Source organism: Macrobrachium rosenbergii, chromosome 1 (genome assembly GCF_040412425.1).
Source record: "Macrobrachium rosenbergii isolate ZJJX-2024 chromosome 1, ASM4041242v1, whole genome shotgun sequence".
NCBI classification, from domain to species: Eukaryota; Metazoa; Arthropoda; class Malacostraca; order Decapoda; family Palaemonidae; genus Macrobrachium; species Macrobrachium rosenbergii.
The window spans coordinates 42,541,684-42,556,037 of NC_089741.1; the positions used below are offsets into that span (position 1 = coordinate 42,541,684).

A 14,354-nucleotide genomic window follows, 5' to 3' on the forward strand; every position below is an offset into this window, starting at 1 on the left:
CTTCACAAAAATAATTAAATGGGATTTCGGTTCCTTCACAAACACATAAAAGATTTCGGTTCCTTCACGAGAAAAATAAAAGTAAAAAGGATTTCGGCTCCTTTAAAACAATGAAATAAAAGGGATTTCGGTTCTACACAAAAAAGGAAAAGTAAAAAAAAAAAAAAAGCAAGGAAAATATAAGGGATTTCTGTTCTTCACAAAAAAATATAAAATGGACTTCGGTTCCTTCACAAAAGATAAATGAAATGGGATTTCGGTTCCTTTAAAAAAATAAAAAACTATTTTGGTTCCTTCACAATAGAAACAAAAATAACGGGGATTTCAGTTCCTTCACAACAAAAGAAAATAAAACGGATTTCGGTTCCTTCACAAAAAATAAATTAATTAAAAGGGAATTCGGTTCCTTCACAACAAAATAAAATAAAAGGGATTTCGGTTCCTTCATAAAAAAAAAGAAAAGTAAAATCGATTTCGGTTCCTTCACAAAAGAAACAAAAATACGAGTGATATCGGTTCCTTAAAAAAATTAATAAAAACGATGTCGGTTCCTTCACGAAAAAATAAAATGGATTTCGGTTCCTTCACAAAAAAAAAACAAAAGTAAAAGGAATTTCGATTCCTTCACAAAAAAATAAAAAGGATTTCGATTCCTTCTCAAAAAAAATAAATAAAAAGGATTCCGGTTCCTTCACAAAAGAAACAAAACTAAAAGGAATTTCGATTCCTTCACTAAAATAAAAATAAAAAAATAAAAAAAAGAACCTTCACAGCAAGAACTTCTAGCTTGGCAACGTCTACCTTTCACGAAGATCTCTTCAGAGGCCTTCACGTATAAATTGATGGAATGGTCGGCCGCGCTCCGACACCCATTTTTCATAAGTTTTTTTCTATTTTTTGCTGATTTTATCTTACATATTTCTTCTAATAATTTTCATAGGACTTTTTTCTTTTTTATGATTTGATATTTTTTTCTTATTTATTTCCTGAGTCTTCACTATCTAATTTTATTGAATCCATTCTAGTTTATATGTCTTGATTAATAACTTTTATATATTTTTTCTTTTTTCTGAATTTATCTATTATATAGAATATATCTTTTTATTATTTATTTTTTTAGTCTTCACTATCTAATTTTATTTATCCCATTCTAGTTTATATATCTTGATTCATAATTTTCATATTTTTTTCTTTTTCTGAATTTATCTATATATATATATATATATATATATATATATATATATATATATATATATATATATATATATATATATATATATATTATTTATTTTTAGTCCTCACTATTTCATCTATCCCACTCCAAGTTATGTTTCTTGATTCCATCTATTTTCTTCTTGTTCAACTCATTTTTATTACACTTACGTTTTCTCTACTGATTTGTTTGTTTACTTACTTTTTCATGACTTCCTTTTTGTTTTGGTTTCGTATTTTCTTACCATCATCAATTGTAATTTTTTCCACTCATTCTGATCATATTTTCCCCCTTCCTTCCACACTTCCGTCTTCCCCTTTATTTATCTTGTGATTTTCTCAACATTCTTTCTTATTTTTTCACCTCTTATTCCATATTTCCTCTTCTCAATTATTTATATATATCTTCTACATCTCTTTATTCAACCAACTCTCATCCAGATTCTCTCTCATTCCACATTTCTTCTTCTCTTCTCATTCCATTCTATTTCCTTACTTGTTTGAATATCTTCTACTCTTTCTCAACCACCTCTCATCCCCCTTTTCTTCATCCCGTATTTCAACTCCTTTCACAGCTTTCTATTTCCTCAATTATTTACATATATCGTCTGCCTCCTTTCATTCACCCCCCTCTCTCTTTCCACCTTCTTCTCCTCAGCTTCATTTAGCTCTCATTCTCTCGGCATTCCACCTGACGTTTTTAAACCAGTAACCTCACCACCTCAAAACCTCATTCCCTTCACATTCCTCCTGGCCTCATTCTCACCCAATTTCTATCCCTTTCAACTCCATTTTTATTCCTTTGATTCGGCTTTCAATTTTTCTCTTATTCAATTTCACTTTTTTTTTTACTGTCTTCGAAAACCATCTGAATTACTCAACTTTATTCTATCTTCTATCAATTATTGAATTATTTTGACTTTCCACTATCATTCCTTTTAATTCTACTTCCAATTTTTCTCATAATTTCATTTCATTTATTCTGACTTTCTTCGTAAACCATCTGAATTACCCAACTTTATTCTATCTTCTATCAATTATTGAATTATTTTTACTTTCCACTTTGATTCTTTTAATTCCATATAATTTCATTTCTTTTATTCTGACTTTCTTCGTAAACCATCTGAATTACTCAACTTTATTCTCTCTTCTATCAACTATTGAATTCTTTTTATTTTCCACCTTTATACCTTTTAATTCCATTTTCAATTTTTCTCAAAATTTCATTTGATTTATTCTGACTTTCTTCGTAAACCATCTAAATTACTCAACTTTATTTATCTTCTATCAATTATTGAATTATTTTTATTTTCCACCTTTATTCCTTTTAATTCCATTTTCAATTTTTCTCATAATTTCATTTCATTTATTCGAACTGTCTTCGCAAACCATCTAAATTACTCAACTTTATTCTATTCTCGTTACTCAATTATTTGATTATTGTCTCTCTATTTTTACTTTCCTTACGCAAATTTCTGCTTTCCACTTTTCCTTTTATTCCATTTTCAATTTTTCTCATATTCAATTTCATTTCATTTTTTCTGACTTTCTTCTAAGCCCTTCTGACTTATTCAACTTCATTCTATTTTCGTTACTAAAATATTGAATTATTTTCTCCCTATTTTTGCTTTCTTAACGCAAATGTCTGATTTCCACTTTTATTCCACTTATTCCAATTTCAATTTTTCTCTTATTCAATTTCAAAAATTTTTTCTTATTCAACTTTATTCTATCCCCGTTACTCAATTATTAACTTATTTTCTCTCTATTTTTACTTTCTTTACGCAAATGTCTGCTTTCCACTTTCATTCATTTTACTCTAATTATTCCACTGTCAATTCTTCTCTTATTCAATTTCAACTGATTTTCTCTGACTTCCTTCTAAGACCTTCTGACTTATCAACTTTATTCCATCCCCGTTACTCAATTATTAACTTATTTTCTCACTATTTTTACTTTCCCTATAAAAATGTCTGCTTTCAGGCCATTAGGGGAATGAGAAAAATACGTTTATTTTGATAGTTTTTTCATAATTAATGCAAGGGGAAACGGGGAAGAATTAGATTAAATATAATTAAATGGAACCAAGGAGTGATGTTCATTTACATAAACTAGAAAATTCTACCTGTTATGATGATAATGATGATATTTCCCTTAACATTAACATTAGTATTGCTGTTAATAATAATAATAATAATAATAATAATAATAATAATAATAATAATAAATATATAAATAAATAAACAACAGGAAAAATATTTATTAATAAAAATACTTATCAATAATAGAAATATTTGATAATAAAGATTATTATACTGATTAATGATAAAGTAATACTTATCAACAATAAAAATACTTGTCAATAATAAAAAATTAATACTTATCAATAATAAAAATAATACTTATTAGTAAAGTCAAATTATGTCAATAATAAAATAATGCCAAAAACAAAAATATCATTCATAAAAATAATCACAAGAAATACTCCCTCCAGACAGGCTCTTCTCCCAGTTCCATAACCTGAGAGAGAATAAAAATGTTATTTATACAGACAGACAGATGAAGGCAGACAAAAAATAAAATAAAAAAAAGACGGTGGCCTTCACCAAAGGTCGTTTTCCTCCCAAGACGTGACTTGAATTTGATTACCATCTTTAAAATTCGACGTTGAAATAACTTCATCTTTAATTATTTATGGGATGTTACGTGAGAGAGAGAGAGAGAGAGAGAGAGAGAGAGAGAGAGAGAGAGAGAGAGGTTTCTCAGAAGGATGGTAGTTGAGGGAACATTTCTTCGTACTACAACTTAATGACATTAATGTAATCTCTGGTGTTCCTCAGGGTAGTATTATTGGACAACAACTATTCATATTGTATAAACGCAACACATGGTTTTGCTAAGAAAGAAATCGTTTTACTAAAAGGTTTCATCCAATCCTATCCCCTGATTGGTGTCTTCAGGATACTAAATCCTTCAACAGAGATTTATCTAAAATTAGAATATGGTTCAAATTATGGGGGATGATTCTGAACCCTCATAAAACACAAATTATAAATGTGAGGAGACTGGATCCCCCTTGCAGGTGCTTCCTTTGACAATGTTCATCTACACGAAGGTCAATTACAATTCTAGATATCTCTCCCGACTGCTAATACACTTTCGAGAATCGTATCCCGTCGATCTCTTCTTCAACTGCGCCAAAAATAATTGGTACACTGAGAAAGCCTTTCAAGATTTATAGGAAGCCTTTCTCTCCAGAGAAAACTTTTTTATTTTTGTATTCAGCCAAGTTTCGAATGCTGCCGGTCGGTCTGGTCTTCAGTAGCTGACTCGTTCCACAAACGGGAAAGAGTTCCATCAAACTTGTAACACCTCAGCACAGTACAGCTTTCTGGCACCGTGTCAAGCTCCCCAGCACTCTGGAAAATCCTTGGCACTCGAATCCTCTTAACTAAACCTTCTAAGACCACACATAGACGCAGATCTGCAGTTAATTCTATCAGTCTTCTCCTTTTCTCATGCGAGGTTCGACACCGCAATAGTTTGCGAAAACTTTTATTCCCGTTGTGACCAAACTGGGAATGGAATGATCTTCCAACTCACGTAGCCGGAATCGCTGGAATTCCAGAAGTTCAAACTGGGTGCGAATGTTTTTTTTTTTTTTTTTTTTTTTTTGGGGTGAGCTGGTTCACACTAGAACTGTCTCACTGGTAATTTGTTTGGATATTTTTTTGTGAGTGTGTCTGTACGGTTTTTTGTCTGTTATTTATTTTTATATATTCTGTTCTTCAGGTTTGCACTTATTTTTCTGTACTAGGCTAATTCTCTTATTACAGCTTTTGGCATTATGAATTACAAATGCGGTAGCAAAGGGGATAATAATAATAATAATAATAATAATAATAATAATAATAATAATAATAATAATAATAATAATAATAATAATAAATAATAATAATAATAATAATAATCATCATCAACTTAAGAGAGAGAGAGAGAGAGAGAGAGAGAGAGAGAGAGAGAGAGAGAGAGAGAGAGAGAGAGAGAGAGAGAGAGATCACTGGCACTGCATGTAAAGAAAAACCGATGAAAAGTATGCACTTACACTACAAGTATTTAATTACACACAAATACGAGTATATATATATATATATATATATATATATATATATATATATATATATATATATATATATTCTTATCTTATAGCGTAAAAGAAAGAATCTTTCATCACACGAAAAACATTGTCCGTTACATTCATTCTCAGACACACGGACAATTTTGAGAGTGAGCGCGCGCGCACGCATGTGTGAACGTTGATTCCCGGTAATAGATAAGGATCTTTAAATTTCCCTCACACGCGTTCATTTTAACACTCTGAGGAACGATGTGTGTGTGTGTGTGAGAGAGAGAGAGAGAGAGAGAGAGAGAGAGAGAGAGAGAGAGAAGCTTTATCTGAGTGTGTCTACGTACAAGTGTGTAGGTAACTATCTTAATTGCGTGTTTATGTCTGTGCGTCCACTTGTAACTGTACCAGAGAGAGAGAGAGAGAGAGAGAGAGAGAGTACACGCGTGCACGAGCGCCTGTCGAATCTTGCTGAGATTAACACATCTAGATTATCCCGCAGTCAACGCACGGACGAGCTTCAAATGTAAAAGAGAGAGAGAGAGAGAGAGAGAGAGAGAGAGAGAGAGAGAGAGAGAGAGAGAGAGACTTTCCTAGAGAGAGAGAGAGAGAGAGAGAGAGAGAGAGAGAGAGAGAGAGAGAGAGAGAGAGAGAGAGTGTGTGTGACGCCAGGCCCCGACTGAGAAGTAGGGAACGAGAAGCCGTGTGTAAAGAAGAAGAAGAAGAAGAAGAAGAAGAAGAAGAAGAAGAAGAAGAAGAAGAAGAGGAGGAAAATGAAGAAGAAAAGGAAGAAGAAGGAGGAGGAGTGGAGGGGTGAAAAGGAGGGACTGCTAATGAAAAACACACACAAAAAAAATGCTGGGATGATGTGTACGAATTCCAGTGTAAAGAAGGTGAAAAGGAAGAATACAAAATGAAGAGGAATGGGGAGGAGGAGGAGGAGGTAGAAGAGAAATGAGAAAGCGAAAAAAAGAGAACAAGGAATAACTGACAAAGGGAACGCAAAAACGACTTGAACAAAACTCACCCGTGATGACGATTCCCCGCCTTTGAAAACCGACCGAAGAACAAAGAAAAAATGAAAGAGAAAACGGAAATAGGAAAAAATAAAGAGAGAACCAAAACAGGAAACAAGAAGAAAAAAATCGACGCATGGAAGAGAATGACAGAACGAAAGGTATGTGTCTTCAAAAGAAAGGATGGCGACTAAGTAAAGTGAGAGATGAGAAAACACTGACTGAAAAAAAAAAACTTGTCAGGATAATGGAGGTAAGGAAAGCGAATGAAAAAGTGTGTTTGTGTAACAGGAGAAAAAAGTGTATACAGGTACTGTCCATTCATGCGCTCAAAAAGGGGGAAGAATTAAAAAAAGACATGCAATGGAGGGAAGGGTAAAATTTCGAAAAAATATTGACAAAGGGATGGAAATACAAGGGAAAAGAAAAAAATCAAAGAGGAGAGAGAGAGAGAGAGAGAGAGAGAGAGAGAGAGAGAGAGAGAGAGAGAGAGAGAGAGAGAAGGAATGCTACATAAGAAAGAAAAAGGTTCTAGCAAGAAAATTTTTCAACAACCAATAAGATGAAATGATGAAATAAAAAAAGAGAGAAAAAAACAGCATTGCATTGCAAACTGAAATACTGCATAGTCAGCTCCTTTTCTGCAGGTATTACTTTGGAAAGTACTCCCAAGAGCTAGCCAAATACATGGCTAATCTCCTTCAGTGACGCTGAATCAATTTGTAATGATTATTATCATTGTGGAGAAGTGCCTACTTTCACAACAGTTGAACATGGGAAAAAATATAAATAAATTACAAAGGGAAGTAAACTGTGACAGTAGGACTTGTAGGACTTATCATTTTGTCAGCTCGATATAATCCCGAATCGCCGGAAGTCCCCCATATCCTTCTGTTTCCGCCGAATTTCACATCAGAGTCCTTCAGAAGACAGCTTTACGAACCCTTACGCCGGGACGAAGAGACTTTTAGAGGCAGGTTTAGTAGATAGCAGGAGGAGGACGGTGCGGGGAAATAAAGCATGTGTCTCTCTCTCTCTCTCTCTCTCTGGCACAATTTTTGGATTACCAAATCTCTCTCTCTCTCTCTCTCTCTCTCTCTCTCTCTCTCTCTCTCTCTTTCTCTCTCTCAGGCACTGATATTTTTGGGATTATCAACTCTTTCTCTCTCTTTCTCTCTCTCAAGCACTGATAGTTTATGGATTACCTAAATCTCTCTCTCTCTCTCTCTCTCTCTCTCTCCTCTCTCTCTCTCTGCTTTAATGTTTTTGAATTACCAAATCTCTCTCTCTCTCTCTCTCTCTCTCTCTCTCTCTCTCTCTCTCTCAGGCACTGATAGTTTATGGATTACCTAATCTCTCTCTCTCTCTCTCTCTCTCTCTCTCTCTCTCAGGCACTCTCAGTTTCTGGCACTGATATTTTTTGGATTCTCTCTCTCTCTCTCTCTCTCTATACAAAAAGTATGCACACAAGAGGGGAAAATTTCACATAAATAAAAATGAAGATGGGTGTCGCAGTAAAACCGGCCCATACAAACACACACACACAAACGCGCAGCATACAACAGTGAAAGAGAATATCTCTCTCTCTCTCTCTCTCTCTCTCTCTCACAGAACCAGCAAATTAAATAAGCAAACAAACCGAGAAAGGGGGCTATTAAGTTAAATATAAACATTCTGATTATGTAACACACTTTTTTCTGGTAACTTTTAAATGAGACTTCTTAATGAATGTAATCAGGCCACTGTTGAGTTTTTTTGGATTGCCTGTTCTGCTATTAACAGGTTTTATTCTCTCTCTCTCTCTCTCTCTCTCTCTCTCTCAGGCACTGATATTTTTCGGATTACTTAATCTCTGTCTCTCTTTCTCTCTCTCAGGCATTGATATTCTTTGAAATACTAATCTCCTTCTCTCACTCTCTGACAATAATATTCTTTTTATTACTATCTCTCTCTCTCTCTCTCTCTCTCTCTCTCTCTCTCTCTCTCTCTCTCCTTACAGGCAAGTTTGCCCGTCTCCGCCCCCACACCTTAACAAGGGGAAAAAAAGCCCTCGAAGACTTAACAACAAAATCACCTGATTAAGCAAGCAATATACACGTACGATTTTCCCAGGCGGACTCAACACCAGCAGCGAAATTTTAGCAAATTTCCCGAACTTCCTAACTCTCTATCTCTCTCTCTCTCTCTCTCTCTCTCTCTCTCTTCTCTCTTCAGAACTTCTCTTTTGACCTCATTTACATGAGAGTCCTTGTGTATCTTAACCTCGCTGGGGCAAACAAATATGGGTCAGGTTATACCGCTGGCCTAAAAATCTTGTCAAGTTGATATGGAAATCATATGCAATTAGAGTAGGCAGAGAATTTTAATTATATATATAAATATTCTTTTGTGTTTTGTTTATACACACACAGACACACACACATATTATATATATATATATATATATATATATATATATATATATATATATATATATAGTATGTGTATATACATACATACACACATACTCATATACTATATATATATATATATATATATATATATATATATATACTATATATATATATATATATATATATATATATATATATATATATATATATATATATATATATATATATATATATATGTATACTCTTAAAGATGTACGTATGTCGGCATGCGTTTACATACAAAGGTAGGTCATTCTCATTTTACTGTGTTGGACAAGCGTATAAACACTTAGCGAACAAACCTTCATACACTTGACTAACAATACATACACATATGGTATATACATACATACATACATACATACATAAGTGTTATTTTAGTATTCGCTTTGTAGAATACCTTTCGTCTTTATGTTTCATCTCTTATTGTCATTTGCACTTTACAAGACTACCATCCGTTCAAACACATATACGACTTGTTTAATTCGTGAGCCCGAGTGCTTGCTAATGCATGCATACATACATCTATATATATTTATTTCTCTAATTTTCTGTATTCAGCGCTCACACAGAGTTAGAATGACCTTCAAGTTTGCATCCCCAATTTTCTGTATGGGTGTGTATTAAGCTTTTGATTTTGTGTCTGTATGAACTTAAAAAATATCTCAGTTTATTCCTATTTTTGTTAATTGAATTTCTGTATATAAACTACGAACGCCTAATTTATTCCTCCAATTTATTTCAGCAACCTACAATAAACCCGCATACCATTTTGTATTTTCCAGTTTATTGCGAATGCATAAACTTCCAAATACTTATTAACTTCACCAAAACCCCAACTTACCATCTCAACGCAAACTTCCAAGGAAATTACGTTCGTTCCAATATTTTTTCGTTAACAGTTTTCCAGAACTTGCCAGAAATCAATTTCTTCGTCCTGGTGTTTAAGCAAACTTCTAAAAAGCCCATTATGATTAATCCCACCTCAAGGACACAAGGCGAGCCACCGAGAACTCAGAGATTCTCCGGGCGTCTTCTTCTCTCAAGAAGAAGAAGAAGAAGAAGAAGAAGAAGAAGAAGAAGAAGAAGAAGATGAGGAGAAGGAGGAAGAACAACAACAAGAAGAAGAAGAAGAATAAGAAGAGGAGGAGAAGAAAAGAAAAGAACAACAGACAGAAATGAGAAGAAGAAGGAAGAGGAAGAGGAATGATGAAAAGAAGAAGAAGAAGAAGAGGAGGAGGGGAGGAAGGAAGAGGAAGAAGAAAAGAAGAAGAGGAGGAGGAGGAGGAGGAGGAGGAGGAGGGAGGAGGGGAGGGAGGGAAAAAGAAGAGGAGGAGGAGGAGGAGGAGGAGGAGGAATTAGAAGAAGAAAGAGAAGTTCATCTGAGGGCAAATCTTGTCTCCTCACCAGTTCTTTCCTCGGATGAGGAATACGAGGTGTTTAGGACGGGTTATAGCGCCCACACAGACAACATCCACCAACCTTAATGTTTAAAACATTTCGATGCTTAGACAGGCTGTTTTCTTTGGACCTCTTCGGGGCTGATATGTTAAACTCCTGGGCGAGCTCTCTTGCGCGCACGCACGTACACACACACACACACACACCTACACACGCCTTTAAATACAGATATGAACACGTACACGGACAGAACTGCGTATCGGATCTTCTCGTGATTATTTTCATTTCTTGGCCTTGTTAAGAATGAGACGTTAAATTCCTTTGCTCACAAACAAGCGCGCAAGCACGCACTATGTTCTTCCTCCTCCTCATCCCTGAAATGTTATCCTTCATGGAAAAAGCGTGTTGGTGTTGGACTGGTAAATGTTATGTTAAACTTTTATACACGCTCACTCACGTACAAACCCACATACGTGTCCGCAAGCGCGCCCACACACACACACACACACGCGCGTGCGCGTTCTCGGATCCAATTCCACAAGCTAATGTTATCCTTTAGGGGAATGAATGTTGTTATTACGAGCGTCGCTGGTAAGCCCATAACCAACCCATCCCCGGACGTCTCTCTTCTCTCTCTCTCTCTCTCTCTCTCTCTCTCTCTCTCTCTCTCTCTCTCTCGCCCCACCCCCCGTGGGATACGTAGCCTCCGGTTATTTTCTTTGTACATCGGTGTTTTCAGAGAAATCAATGCCAGTTCTACGTGCCAGAATGGGATATCAGCTCACCGAAACGGTATTTTTATTGTTTACCAAAATGAGATTTCTGCACCTACACTGCTCTTCCCCTATAAAGCCTTTCGCAATCTGCTGAACAATGAAACCCCTTCGGTAGACCTACCAGGTACTCTAGGCGATGCTGCGTCCTCCTTATATTTCTTTAATTTCTATCAGCTATATTTTCCCTTATGAAAAATAGGAGGAAGGGGGGGCGATGTTTCTCTCATCAATTTGTTTGGACCCTTTCTCTCTTTAAAATATACCTCACACATCCCAGTCAGCCACTCATTTACACCATCACCAATAAACTACTATATATCTATAACTCTCTCTCTCTCTCTCTCTCTCTCTCTCTCTCTCTTCTCTCTCTCTCTCTCTCTCTCCAATATAATATATAGTATATATATAATATATATATAATATATATATTTATATATGTATATATATAATATATATATAATATATATATATATATATATATATATATATATATATATATATATATATATATATATATACATACATATTCATATAAACAAAGAGGACTTTGTCGTGCACAGGAAGTTCATCCACGATTCAGCAGTCAATGTATATATGTATGTACGTATGTATTTAGCTGTATTCCACGGTGGAAAATGAAAGGTGTTTTTCCTATGTGGAATACAACTAAATAATATATCTCCGTGTCTAAGAAGATTACCAGTGTTGTATGTATGTATACATACAACTTGCGTGTTGGAGTATATACATCTACTTTTCTATATTAATATAACGTACAACGAAAATTACTGTAGTCGCTCTCACCTGTGGCTGATAAGACCACCAACGGCAGGTGAAAGTCGAGACCGCTTCACATGACTCAACAGAACGCCAAAAAAAAAAAAAAAAGACAAACCGTCGTTCATACTTCGACCGCAAAAAAAAAAAAAATATTCCAACTATAAAAACTTTTTTCCAATTGGCAAAAAAAAAACACAACCGTATTTCTATTGGCAGAAACCTTTTCCCCCCAACTGGAGAAAGTTTTTCCCAATTAGATACAAATGTTTCGGAGTGGAAAACATTTCTCCAATTCAGTGGATTTTTTTTTTTTTTTTTTTAGAATTTCAGACGTTTTTCTTCCGATAGGAGAAAGCTTTGGTCGATGTGAGGAGCATTTTGAGCGAACTTTTTCCGATGGGGTCACTCTTATTCCGATAAGGGTATTTATTTTCCTATTGGGGAGGCCTTTTGCCGGTTAGGAATATAGAATTTAGAACAACGGCCAAGCGCTGGGCCCTACGAGATCATTCAGCGCTGAAACGGAAACTGACAATAAAAATGTTTGAAGGGCGTGACATGCTGGGAAAACTCTCTCTCTTGGAATTAGAATATAGAATTTAGAACAAACGCCAAGCGCTGGGACCTACGAGGTCATTCAGCGCTGAAACGGAAACTGACAATAAAAAAGTTTGAAAGGCGTGGCAGGAGGAAGACCTCGCAGCTTCACTATGAAACAATTATTAGGAGAGAGTGGAAAGTCAGATGGAAGAAAGAGAATATGAACGGAGTTACAGTAAGAGGAATGAAAGGGGTTGCAACTAAGGGGGCGGAATGGAGCTGCAAAGAACCTTAAGTCATGCCTACAGTGCACCGCGTGAGGCGCACTGGCGACACTGCCCCCCTCTACGTATCTCTCTATTAGAGAAAATGTTCTGAGTTGATGAAATCAAGACTTTTACAACACGGAAGAAGTTATATTTCAAACCTCAAATCTTATTTTTTTTTCAATTGACAAAACTTTCCGAATATTTTTGAAAATTAAACAAATTATTACAATTACAAAACTATTTTTTTAAGATGTTAAAAACTTCTGTCCCTGATTGGCGAAACTTTAATTCCAGTTGGACAGAGTTTTTTCTTATCGAATAAATATTTCATCCCTGAAAAAAAAGTTTATTTATCTCACTGGCAAAGTTTAAACCAAATTAGTAAAATTTTTTTTATTCATACCACATGACAGTTAAAAAAATGTTTCTTACTGAAACTTTCTTTAACGATAATTTTCTTTGCCTTTAATGAAAGAATTCTTGCTTTATCTACATCTATCTTTTATCTCTTTTCCTCTCTCCCATGTATATATATATATATATATATATATATATATATATATATATATATATATATATATAATATATTTATATATATATTCACCTGGTTTTTCCACTTTGTTGTTGTCAATCTCTTATCATATTTGGTCATTCATTATTCATAATCCTTCGCTTTATGTCAATTCCTACAATAAAAAGAGCAATAATAATCGCAATTACCATTATCATATATCATTATTATTATTATTATTATTATTATTATTATTATTATTATTATTATTATTATTATTATGCACATCACTTAATGACGTAAAAACCAAATATTCAACAAATGATGACCATCGTCATCAGAATTCATCAAAATGATTGTGAATGGAGGAATGAGTGCTCCATCGAACGTCATTGCTCATGGTGTGAGCGCAACCAGGTCATACCTCGAGGATCGAATAACTGTTACTGTCTTTCTTTCAAAATGGCCGCCAGCAAAATCGGTAAAATACGAGAAATTAAGAAAAAAAAGAGAAGACAAGGATAAGAACGTAAATGAAGAAGGAATAATAATAATAATAATAATAATAATAATAATAATAATAATAATAATAATATAATTATTATTATTATAACAACAACAATAATAACAGCAACAATGATGATAACAATAATAATAATAATAATAATTAATAGTATTAACATTAATAATAACAACATCATAATAACAATAATAACCAGAGTATTCCAGAAGGGCTTCCCAACGCACTGAATATCAAGTTGGCTAACAACTTGGATAACGAGCTGGATAAGTGGATCAAACCCGTGTAATCCACGCCATGATGAGGTTATTAATACGCAAAACTAATTCCAGATCTAAGTAACAAGATTATTATTATTATTATTATTATTATTATTATTATTATTATTATTATTATTATTATTCTTTTGATAGAATATTTAACACGCCGGCCTCGATGAAATAAAAACATCGGAATGTTTTTGTAATAAACTTTGTTAGAAGGAAATATATTATGAGGTTTTATACAATAGGGGAAATTTATCAAAATTGACATTTTAAGGTTTACGTTATTCTCGAGGAAATTCATTTTTGCTGGGATAAAGAATTTGGGTTAGCGTAATTAAGTGCTGGTCTTAATTATAAAAAAATATTGCGTTGAAAAAACTTTGGCCAAGTAAAACTACACCGTTTACAATAAAAAAAGTAAAAAATGGGCTGGAGTTTCTTCGGAGTAATCGAGTTTTCGGTACGGCCGCTACAACGTATAATCGAGGCCACCGTAAATAGGATC

At 34.2% G+C, this 14,354-nt stretch overlaps 1 protein-coding gene across 1 annotated transcript in view; it reads right to left on the reverse strand.

Moving 5' to 3' along the window:
* The window catches only part of LOC136827205 (uncharacterized), a 305,481-nt gene that overhangs the window by 90,632 nt on the left and 200,495 nt on the right, over window positions 1-14,354 (reverse strand). The window lies entirely within an intron of this gene.